Source organism: Leptonychotes weddellii, chromosome 1 (genome assembly GCF_054177405.1).
Source record: "Leptonychotes weddellii isolate Sample4059 chromosome 1, ASM5417740v2, whole genome shotgun sequence".
NCBI lineage: Eukaryota > Metazoa > Chordata > Mammalia > Carnivora > Phocidae > Leptonychotes > Leptonychotes weddellii.
In genome coordinates, this window is record NC_138369.1 from 96,164,606 (window position 1) to 96,176,034 (window position 11,429).

Sequence of the window (11,429 nt, forward strand, 5' to 3'; positions counted from 1 at the left end):
ATCACTGCAAATGGCAAGATTTCATTTTTTTTTGATGGCTGCATAATATTCCATTGTGTGTGTGTGTGTGTGTGTGTGTGTGTGTATGCCACATCTTCTTTATCCGTTCATCTGTTGATGGACATCTGGGCTCTTTCCATAGTTTGGCTATTGTGGACATTGCTGCTATAAACATTGGGGTGCAGGTGCCCCTTCGGATCCCTACATTTGTATCTTTGGGGTGCAACTCATTATTTAAATGTATTCATAGTTCCTTGGAACTTGGAAGAAAGGCTACATAAATATTACAGAACGATTAAAAAATGTATGAAATGTATTCACCTGAAAATATGACGGTTGAATTTCTTACTATAAATCAAGGAATGGGTGCTGACTTTCGCACCAAGTCCCGAGGCTGTAGCTGTTCTGGGGCACTCTGCACAATCTCACAGCACAGGCTGCTGAGGCTCTGGGGCTAACAGTAAGATTCCACACCAGGTGCGCATCCCCCCTGAGGCCTCAGGAAACCGCATCCCCGGTGGTGGCTAGGCCTCCGTGGGCCTTTTCCCTCAAACTTTCTACTCTCCTAAATGCCATGAGAGGAATTTGAAGAAGAAGCAACACAAGGGATAAATAGTGACGCATTCATACCGCAGAATACTACTCTGCAAGGAAAAGAATGAACTAAATGTATGCACAACATGGATGAATTTCACAGGCATTTTTGCTGAAAGAGGACAGCCATCAAGTAATATATACTGCATAGTTTTGTTCATGTAAAGTTGAAGAACAGGCCGAACCTGGGGTGGGGAAACTGTTTTACTTCTTGATCTAGGTGTGGTTACATAGGGATATATACATGTCTACAGATCATAAAGTTGTACACTTGCGATTAGTTCACTTGATGCATATTATACCTTAATAAAAAAATGAAAAGTACTTACATAGAAGACCATGGAGCCCCAAATGCATGGTGGGATCTGCACCCAGAGCCGAAGGCAGGGACTGGCTTACAGCAGGGCTTGGCTTGCATGTCAAGCTAAGGGCTTGCCCTTTATTCAGGAACCCCGGGGCCTCTTGAAGAAGTGACGTGATTGCTTTGGAGTGTTGAAAGCTCAGTCAGCATCATTCTGCGTAGAAAGAGAACTGGAGCGGGGCAAAACAGAGAGCAGGGGAGATAAGATCACCTTAAATAGCCCTCATCTGAGAAAACTCTAATTCTCTATCAACTTGGTGAATGCACACTGTCTGTAAATACAAAGCATTCACCTCCAACTTGGAGTCCGGGAAGGATGCGGTCGCTCCGGGGATCCACCCTGTTGCACTAGGCATGCAGACGATTTAAAAATGGCTTTTCCGGGGCTGCCGCACCACCGTGGGCTCCCCAGGGCAGGCCTTCCTGGCAAGCTGCCCTTCTCAGCTTCTCCTACTTCCCCACCCCCAGTTCCTGTTGCTGCGGTCGGTCAGTTTTCTTCTCTTAACATCATTTGCATAGAGGAGGAGGAGGTGGTCACCACTGCCCACACTGACCTAAATAAAATGCAGGGGTCACAGGGTCATTTCCATGGGGAGTGTGCATAATTTGCACATTCTCAGGCATGCTGTCAAAATTCAAGGAATTTTCCATATTAAAATTAAATATTGCCAACAAAGATCAGCCTTTTTAAAAAACTGAATTGAATATAGATGATCTGTAGTGTGTCTGTATCATAGCTGCAAGCCTTCAATTTTTTATATTTCTTTTGAGCTGTCTCCACTTACTCAATAAACATTTTTAATAAAAAAAACCTCTTTAAAGTATATCTGTTTATGTGCTTTAAATACATATACACAGGATAATGCTCTGTCAGTAGTGTGGGTTCTTTTTTTTTTTTTTTAAACACTTTATTTATTTGACAGAGAGAGAGAGCGCGAGCGGTGGGGGGGAGAGGGAGAGGGAGAAGCAGGCTCCCCGCTGAGCAGGGAGCCCGATGCGGGACTCGATCCCAGGACCCTGGGATCATGACCTGAGCCTAAGGCAGACGCTTAACCGACTGAGCCACCCAGGCGCCCCAGTAGTCTGGGTTCTTTACTGATGTAAGCTTCTTCAGGTATGGTTCTGAATTTTTTATCACACATACTATAGTCGCCATTTACAGGCCATTAAATAAATAAGATATTTGGCTTTAAAACAAATGCATTTCAACAATGTAGTACTCTAATTTAAAAAATGAGTTTGCATGTGTGTGTGTGCACACACCATGTGAGATACAAGTACCGAATTTACAAATAGATTACCTGAACCTTCATGTACTCTCAAGACCTTTAGCAGTTCAGGTTGTATAATCACTCACCCAAAATTTGTACGGCTGGAAGAAAAGCTAAAGATCGGTCAATGGAACCCACCTACTTTGCAAATGGAGACAGCCAGCTCCATCAAAGCTAAGGAACTTGTCACACTGTTGACAGTCCCCCCCTCCCCAGCCCCAGAAGGTTTTTTACTTTGCTTTCTTTCACTTCCAAACGAGTTATTTTTTTTTTTTTAAAGATTTTATTTATTTGACAGAGAGAGTGAGAGAGCACAAGCAGGGGGAAGCAATAGGAGAGGGAGAAGCAGGCTTCCCGCGCCAAACGAGTTATTTTTTAAATATTCTAAGTCAAAATTCACCCTGGTAATTTGAAGACAGGAAGAAAAGGATGTTGAAAAATAATTGGGTTCCCTGGGTGGCTCAGGTAGGTCATGATCTTAGGGTCATGAGATCGAGCCCTGCGTGGGGCTCTGCGCTCAGTGAGGAGTCTGCTTGAGATTCTCTCCCTCTGCCCCTCCCTCCTCCACTCTCTCTCTCTCTCAAATAAATAAATCTTAAAAAAAAAGAAAGAAAAAAAGAACTACATACATATGAATAAGAAAATGACAGTCTGTGGTGGGATTAACCCAACTGTGAGCTGGAAAAAACAGGACAACACAGAAACATCTCTAAGAAGGAGGAAAGAAAACACCAGTGGGGTGTGGCCAGCTTTGTGCACTAAACACCAGCTGATGCTGTTAATATAGGATGATTTGGCCAGGATTGATGGGAGTGGGAGATAGGTTGGAATTTAGATCTATGGCAAAATTTTTAGAAGCCAGGATTAATGGGGAAAAAAATCCATGATTTGAAAAAATAAAAATTGAAATACAGACAGGATTTGATGCTGCATTTGCATAATCCTGTCTCACTCATTTTTTGCCTAATCCTGGCCCTGGTTCCAATAAAACTCTATTTATAAAAACAGGTGGAGTGCCTGGGTGGCTAAGTTGGTTAAGCGTCTGACTCTTGATTTTGGCTCAGGTCATGATCTCAGGGTTAGGAGATCGAGCCCAGTGTCAGACTCCTCACTCAGTGGGGAGTCTGTTTCTCTCCCTCTCCCTCTGCCCCTCCCCCTGCTCTCTCTCTCAAATAAATAAATTAATTTAAAAAAATAGGCAGCTAGCCTGTGAGCCATGGTTTGTCACTTTGGTTTTAAGAACATTGTATTAAAATATCATTTATCCTTAAAACAAGATGAAACTATAGAGGGAGACAAACCATAAGAAACTCTTAATCCTAGGAAACAAACTGAGGGTTGCTGGAGGGGAGGGGGGTGGAGGGATGGGGTAACTGGGTGATGGACAGTAAGTAGAGCATGTGATATAATGAGCACTGGGTATTATATAAGACTGATGAATCACAGGCCTGTACCTCTGAGACCAATAATACATTATATGTTAATTAATTGAATTTAAATAAAAAATGTTTTAAAAAATGGGAAAATCAAAAAAATATATATCATTTATCTCGACTGCTGAATTTTTTTGGCATCCCCGTAAAGTCTGTGCCCAAGGTAAGTGCCTCACTCCCCTCACCTTAGTCCCCGCCCTGAGGTGGACCTGGCAACAGTGTACAGTGGCTAAGTTAGGTGATGAGGCAGCTTGAGTGTAAGACAAAATGAAGTTATGTGTGCATTTGTTCATGTAATTACTTTTTCATATAGCTGCCTTAGATCCCAGTCAGTACATTTTTATGAGTGAGAGTAAACAGAGAAATTATAGTACCTCCCAAGCCTGGTAAAGTGGGCCAAGATGCGAGAACCTTCCCGATTGAATGCTCACTGAGCCGATCAGGAGCAAAGCAATAACACTAAGAGATACTGGGCTAAAATTAGTGTTTTAGCAATGCCCGCATTAGTTCAGTGTCTAGCATCCTGTAATCTCACGTTTATACCTCCCCAAGATTCATGTGAGAGCCTCTTTGGTTGGTTTTACACATACATTATGGTTCAAAAAGCAACTCAGGGGTCCAAAGAAAACCACAGTCCAAAGATGAAGTCAGAATTTCTTCAGGATGTGAGTGGTGATTTGTCTCAGTCTTATGACTCTTATACACTCATTTCCCAAATAACCTCCAGTCTGAAAGAACACATCTGAAATGTTACACTTCCTGCAAGAATGTACAGTACAATGATTCCCTGTTCCAGGACATTATATGCTTTAGTGAGTCTTTAACAGACATTGGGTATTTTCTTTTCCTACTAAGGTGTTAACTGAACCCATAATTGCATTTAGGGTCAGCATGGCTTCCTTCTAACTGATTTCATACATACTTAGAGATTTCCTGATGTCCAGATCTAGAACATCATCACCCATGGAGTCATTGTGAAGGTAGTCACAGCTGTCTTTAAAATCTGCAAACAGTTCTCAGAATGGCTAATGTGATGTTTGCGCACATCCACCCCACCCCACCCCCAAAATCTGACTCTTAATTTGGCTGTACTCTCTGGGCTCATCTGTACATCCATTTATTTTGGGACAAGTTCATTTCTTGCCATAAGAATTTTAGCCATTTTATATTACAGCTTTTGGACTTAATTGCTAACAGAGATAATTGTATCCAGGAAAGGTTTTTTCCTTCTCTCTCTCCCTTTTTTTACAGTTTTTTTGTTGTTGTCATTGTTGATTCCTGAAGAGATGGTGAGCTTCCTTTCTCTTTATATCTTACGAGCTAAACTATTTGGTGTATCATAAATAAATAATACATAGCGCATTAGTCATTCATTAAGGAAGAGAAAGTTAAGTTCACAATAAATTTCCTGGAGCCAGAGAACACATCTTTATCTTCTCTCTCAGAGCGTATTTGGGATATAAAATTAGAACAAACCTGAGGACATGTTGGTATGCATCTATGTGTTTTGGTTGCCAAGTACAAGAGGTGAAATAAGTCTCCGATAAATATCTTAGGAGGTACACACTTGTACTGGACAACCCAGAAATGACTGCCCTGTACTGGAAAGAACATAGCGCTCCCTTCAGTAATTTAGAGGCTTCTTTCTCTGTTTGTGGCTGCCTGTACTTGCTGAGTAGCTCAGTTGGCTGGAGCATTAAGTACCAACTGCTCCACAGGAGAGAACAAGCCCAGATTGCTCCGGGGGCACTGAGCTGGGAATGCTCAGCATGGACTGAAGAGGAAAGAGTCCAGAGGTAAGCCCTGAAGACCCAGCAGATTGTGGTGGGATGGGGACCACAGGGAGCCATCTTGCTAGCAGGGCCTCACTGAAGGTAGGGGACCCCAGGACTACTTCCATTTATTTTAATGGTCCTGATATATTAAAACATAAATGATAGAGAAGGTATTAAAATTGTAGTATATTTTAAGTTTTTACAACATTTAAAATTACAAATAGAGTAGCTTCTTCTCCCATTGGTGTATTTGTGTGGTTATTTTTATCTCATAGGAAATTATGTCCAAAATCCATACTTGGGGCCCTCAGTGAATGCAGGCCTCAGCCAAGTGCCTTCCTGGGATGCCACTGCCCCATAGTTCACCCCCAACCCAGACAAGACAGCCCAACAGGCAAGGCCCATGCTGTCCTTAGAGCTTCTTTTTTACCCTATACCCTGTGTGGCCTGTGCCCTGAGTAGGCCCTCGAAAAGTATATGTTGAAGAAAGGAATTAGGTGTTCTTTAAACATAACCAAGAACTTTACCACCTCATTCATTTTCTGATATGTACCCTACTTGACTCCCCCCGCAACCGTGCATTCTACCTACCTCTGAAGTTCTAGCCAAACACCATGTTTTTATGAAGTCTGTCTGTTCCAATTATTGTACCCAATTACCTCTACATGCTCAGATGTGCTCCTGCACTTAGTCAGAACCATTTATAATAGTCTGACTCTCCCACATCTCCGACCCCCACCTCTATCTCAGCCTGGAAAATTCAAGCTCTTCGCAGTCAGGAACCATGTCTTATTCTTCTTTTGTACCTATAGTGTAAGGCCTAAATTCCATGCACTACCTGGACATCTTTGAGCCTCATGGGGCCCCAAAGGCCTAACCATGAGTATTCCTGCTTTTGCCAAGTATGTCCCCCACCAGGTAAGAAAGGCTCCCCACTTGGCTGGTTCTCCTAATAGCTGGACCAGCTACGCTCTACCTGGACCTCAACCTAATGTATCTTACTTTCCTGTCAGCCTGTGAAATTATTCAAGCAAGCCAATCACTTTCTCTCATGGAAACCAGGAAGCACCCCACCTTCTTCTTACTACAAAGGCTGCCTCCCACATCTCCTGCTGGTTCACTCAACTCCCAAGTACAATCCCCTTGTGACCCTGCACAGTGTGTGACGTCCTCCCTTCTGTGAAGGTCCTAGACACCAGTAGGAGACTGAAAATTAAACAAATATTTGCCGTGGATGACAACAGATTTATTTTCCTACAAAGAATCCATGTGAGGGGCGCCTGGGTGGCTCAGTTGGTTAAGCGACTGCCTTCGGCTCGGGTCATGATCCTGGAGTCCCGGGATCGAGTCCTACATCAGGCTCCCTGCTCGGCGGGGGGTCTGCTTCTCCCTCTGCCCTCTTCCCTCTCGTGCTCTCTGTCTCTCATTCTCTCTCTCTCAAATAAATAAATAAAATCTTAAAAAAAAAAAGAGAATCCATGTGAATCATGTATCAATGGCTTCCACTCACATAGTTATATCTCAAGCAATCTTTTTACTACTCACGATGCTGTTGACCAATAAAAGTGAAGTTGCCTCAAGGCAAATCTGTACTTAATTTCTATACTACTGATCTGGCATTTACATTGTAATTCCTAATTGCCAATAGAAATAAATTGCAACACTGTCCACTTATGAAAACAAGACACTATTATCAGTCAATATAATCAAGAGACTAAACTAACTGAAAGCATATGAGAACTCAGACTTTTTCCCACACAAGAATTTACTTAATATGTTTCATTGCCTCCATTTATCTCATTTCTTTGCAAGGAAAAACGGCAACACTGAAGGCACTAAAAATCATATAGAATATTCCTGGAGTCTGTGATTAGTATTAAGCTTACTGGGGCTTCAGAGAGAGTTTCATTGGCATTACTCTATTTTATCAGTTGGTTTCCCAAGGTTGGAGAAAAAAAAAAACAGCCACGTTTTTACTTCTTTATTCTAAAATAGCAGGTAAAAAATGTACAACAACCAGCAAGTCTCCTGTCCAGTTTCCAAATCACAATCATTTTTACGTGGACCACCTTCTTGCCAGTGCCCTGCCACTTCTCCCTTCTCCTTGGTGCTGGTGAGTTAGAGACCAAGGCTCTGAGAGGGAGGAGGGGATCCGGATTGCTGATAAAACCTTAGGTTGACTCTGGTACCACTCTTCCATCACACGGGGAATCTAAGGACTTGCTTTCTAGCCTCAGCTCTCCAAGAGGGAAATTCCAGGAGGCTAAAGTTAGCAGAAAATGGTCATTAAATAATTCTAGCAAGCTTCAGACCAGAAGCCAGGCACAAGGCCCTTTTCTAAATGCCTGGCCAGTACCTGAAATCATGCTGCATGGAGCCTCTCTAACGCTCGTTCTCCCAGAATGGATGGTAGGATGTAACACTTGGTAAGTACTGTGTTTTGTGCTGATCATGTGATAACTAAAAGGCTACTGCATGTGTTCATACACATACAGAGGCAAGTGTACGTGTTCAGAGTTGGGAGCAGGCAAGGAAAAGATAGTTCCAAACAACTCAAAGGGCTTGCTACTGGGACTAATCATTTCACTAGGCATGAGGAAGGAGCCAGGTGGACCAGGCCTGCATGTGCTTAGGAGATCTGTTGGCTGTGCACCACTCATGGTGAAGTTCCAGGGGAGGCTCTCCAGGCTTATGTAGCTCATGGCCTTTGCCTTCAAAATGGGCAAAGGGAAGATGGGCTTTGCCCCCCACAGTGGCTGGAAACGGTGGAGAGAAGTACAAAATAAAGTAACTTTTCCGACGCAGGGAGGGGGCAGGCAGGATGCCAAGCCCCTAAGGAAAAGCAGGAACACTACCTCCTGAACTAAGAATTCTGCATTGAATGGAGGGAGATCCACCAGGGCAGCAGCTGGTTTGCAGGGTTTTGTCCAGAGTTTGCCTACTTTGTTGCTGATTGCTGCAGGCTTGATGAGCCAAAGGAAAAGAAAAAAAAATCCCTACATTTGATCCCTGGATATGGAGGCCTTTCTCAGTATTCCATACACAAACTTTCCAGGTTTAATTTTTTTTTTAGGAAAACAGTAATCAAAGAGGAAAAAGTATTTTTCATAATCCACTTATCCAGTACTAATAGTTTTATGTGTATACTGCCAGTAATTACATGTATACACATATGTATGTTTTTTTTTTTTTTAAAGATTTTATTTATTTATTTGAGACAGAGAGAATGAGAGACAGAGAGCATGAGAGGGAGGAGGGTCAGAGGGAGAAGCAGACTCCCCGCCAAGCAGGGAGCCCGATGCGGGACTCGATCCTGGGACTCCAGGATCATGACCTGAGCCGAAGGCAGTCGCTTAACCAACTGAGCCACCCAGGCGCCCCGTATGTATGTTTTTAAACCAGATTATATAGTTATGTAATCTATTTTTTTAATTTTTAAATTTTGTCATGCTTATCTTTTTATGTTAAGAAATACATATCTACTTCATAATTTTTAAGGCTACATATTATTCTAAGTGGATAGATACACCATAATTTACCCAATTGATCCTCTATTACTGGATAGTGTAGATATGTTCCAGTTTTCTGGATCATAAAATAAAAATGCCCTTTCTGTATAATTGGGTTCTAGAACTGACAGCTCAGACAGGCTTTTTGGAGCTTCCACATTTCTTCCAGCTTTACTGCTGATGAACCTTCACATCCCCCTCCTTCTAAATGCTCCCTTAATTTCTTCTAAAAATTTTCATCATAATCCATACAGATATTACACAGAAATTCCCAATATTCCTTTCGTTGTGGTAAGAAAGCACAGCTGGGAATCAGGAAATGTGGTGTCCTAGTCTGACCTCTAGCACTGTGGTAAGAAAGTATAATGCAACTATTATGGACAAATTGTGTCTCCCTCCCTAAAGTTCATATGTTGAAACGCTAATCCCCAGTACCTGAAAACATGACTGCGTTTGGAAACAGGCCCTTTAAAGAGGTGATTAAGTTAAAATGAAGTCCTTAGGGTGGGCCTTAATCCAATCTTACTGGTGTCCTTATAAGACAAGGACATTTGGATGCAGAGAGAGACACCACCAGAGGTACACAAGCATGGAAGAAGGACCATGTGAGTACCCAGAAAGAAGGCAGCCATCTGCTAGCCAAGGACAGAGGCCTCAGAAGAAACCAAACTTGTCGACATCTTTGATTTTGGACTTCCAGCTTCCAAAACTGTCAAAAGTTGCTGTTGTTTAAACTATCCAGTCTGTGGTATTTTATTATGGCAAACTTTGAGTACATTTCCTAAATCCATGAGCCTCAGTGCCCTTCAAATAAACTAGGGAGTGAGATTATGAGATCTGCACAATTCTTAAACCTTAAATAGGTCATTCATTTCTAATGAGGTTGGCACTAAAAAGAACATAGAGCTTCCCTAGCACACACAAACTCATGTTTCATTGACCTGAATGGCTTTGACCTCTCTATTCCTAACTCAATCACTGACTTAGAATTACAGGTACTGTGAAAGGGCTGGAGCTATAATCTAGCTGGAAAGGATATGGGGAGGCAACTGTAATGTCTGCTAAAGCTAGGAGAAAATTGTTTAGTTTCTGGTTGGCTATGATTTCTGTATAATCATTATGCATATGCAGGAAAATAAGAACATAACCTGCAAATATATTTCAAACGTAATAACATTTTTGTGAATACTAAATATAGCAATTAATGTATTTAACATGGCTATATATTTTGTAGACATTTAACTAAATATTTAATGATTTTTGATATCACCATTTTTTTGTGTGCTTTTAAAAACCAATGTGATTTTTTCAGGTTTCAAATATTCAGGCCCCTGGGGGGGAAAAATGCTCTTAGACTCCAGGCATTGTGCACACTGCATGAAAGGCCCCAGAAGCAATATAAAAGGTGATAGTAATTAAGAAAATACAAAATGTGACAAACTTTTGTGTTCTTTGCCTAAAGAAAAACTATATTTATGGGATTAGAGTCCCTCTGGAAGCTAGGAAGGGGGGAATGAAAATAGTAAAAATTTCCAGTGTGTATCTGGCACAATCCAGGGAAATAAATTTGACTAGTAAAATCAAAGATGTGGGCAGGCACCACTAGTTCTCTTTTCCTTACTAATATATCCTTATTGTACTATGTACAACAAAAACCAGAACCCAAAAACCACCAACACCACGACCACCAACAGCAAAACCAAAAAGAACTACAGTTTGCTCTGTCTCTTGCAAACAGTGCTATCTATTTGACATAATACTGGCCAATGATATTCAAGTGAAAGTCTCCTGGATTTCTGAAAAAGTCTGCTTTCCCATTATAGATATCTCCTTTCCTTATTGCTTTCTTTTTCTCTCCCTATCTGGAATGCAGATGCATGGCTGGAGGTGGGTCAGCCACCTTGTGACGACGAGGTTACCATGAATAGAGAAGCCCCACACGGAGGAAGGTGAAACAGAAGGGCAGAAAGAGCTTGGAACCTGCTGGTGTCAGGGAACTGCTGCCCCATGGGTAGACCTCTGGATAAACGAGAAAGAGAGACACCTATCTGAGGTATCTATCTGTGGTTTCTATTGCACACAGCGGAATAGGATCCCTAATTAATGAAGAAAACCTCGTTAATTGGCAATGTTTTAGTTGAGCCGAAGGATGAATAGGATTTAAACATTATCTTAATGTAGCCACTTAGGTTGTTCCAAACTTTTACTGTTGTAAATAATTTGTACCAACCATCTTCACACATAAAACTATTCTCACAACTTGGTTTATTTCCTGAGGATAAATTCACAGAGGTAAAATTACTGGGACAGGAAGTATGAACACTTCTTAATCTCTTGATAGAGATTTGCCAAACTGCTTCCCAGGAAGATCTGAAACAATTTACACTCTCACCAAAATTGTGTGAGCATATATAGCCCTTCACACTGTTACCAGGATTCTGTATTAACTTTTCAAAAAAGGCAACGGAGGAAGAGAATAAACATAG

At 41.7% G+C, this 11,429-nt stretch overlaps 1 long non-coding RNA gene across 1 annotated transcript in view; it reads right to left on the bottom strand.

Moving 5' to 3' along the window:
• LOC115939416 (uncharacterized) overlaps positions 1–1,586 on the bottom strand; it is a 16,188-nt gene extending 14,602 nt beyond the window's left edge. Inside the window, exons 1-2 of the long non-coding RNA XR_004074231.2 lie at positions 1,249–1,586; positions 924–1,125 (exon numbers count right to left, since the gene is read on the bottom strand). This is a non-coding gene — a long non-coding RNA (uncharacterized LOC115939416). The remainder of the gene's footprint in view (positions 1–923; positions 1,126–1,248) is intronic.
• Positions 1,587–11,429: the final 9,843 nt, after the last annotated feature.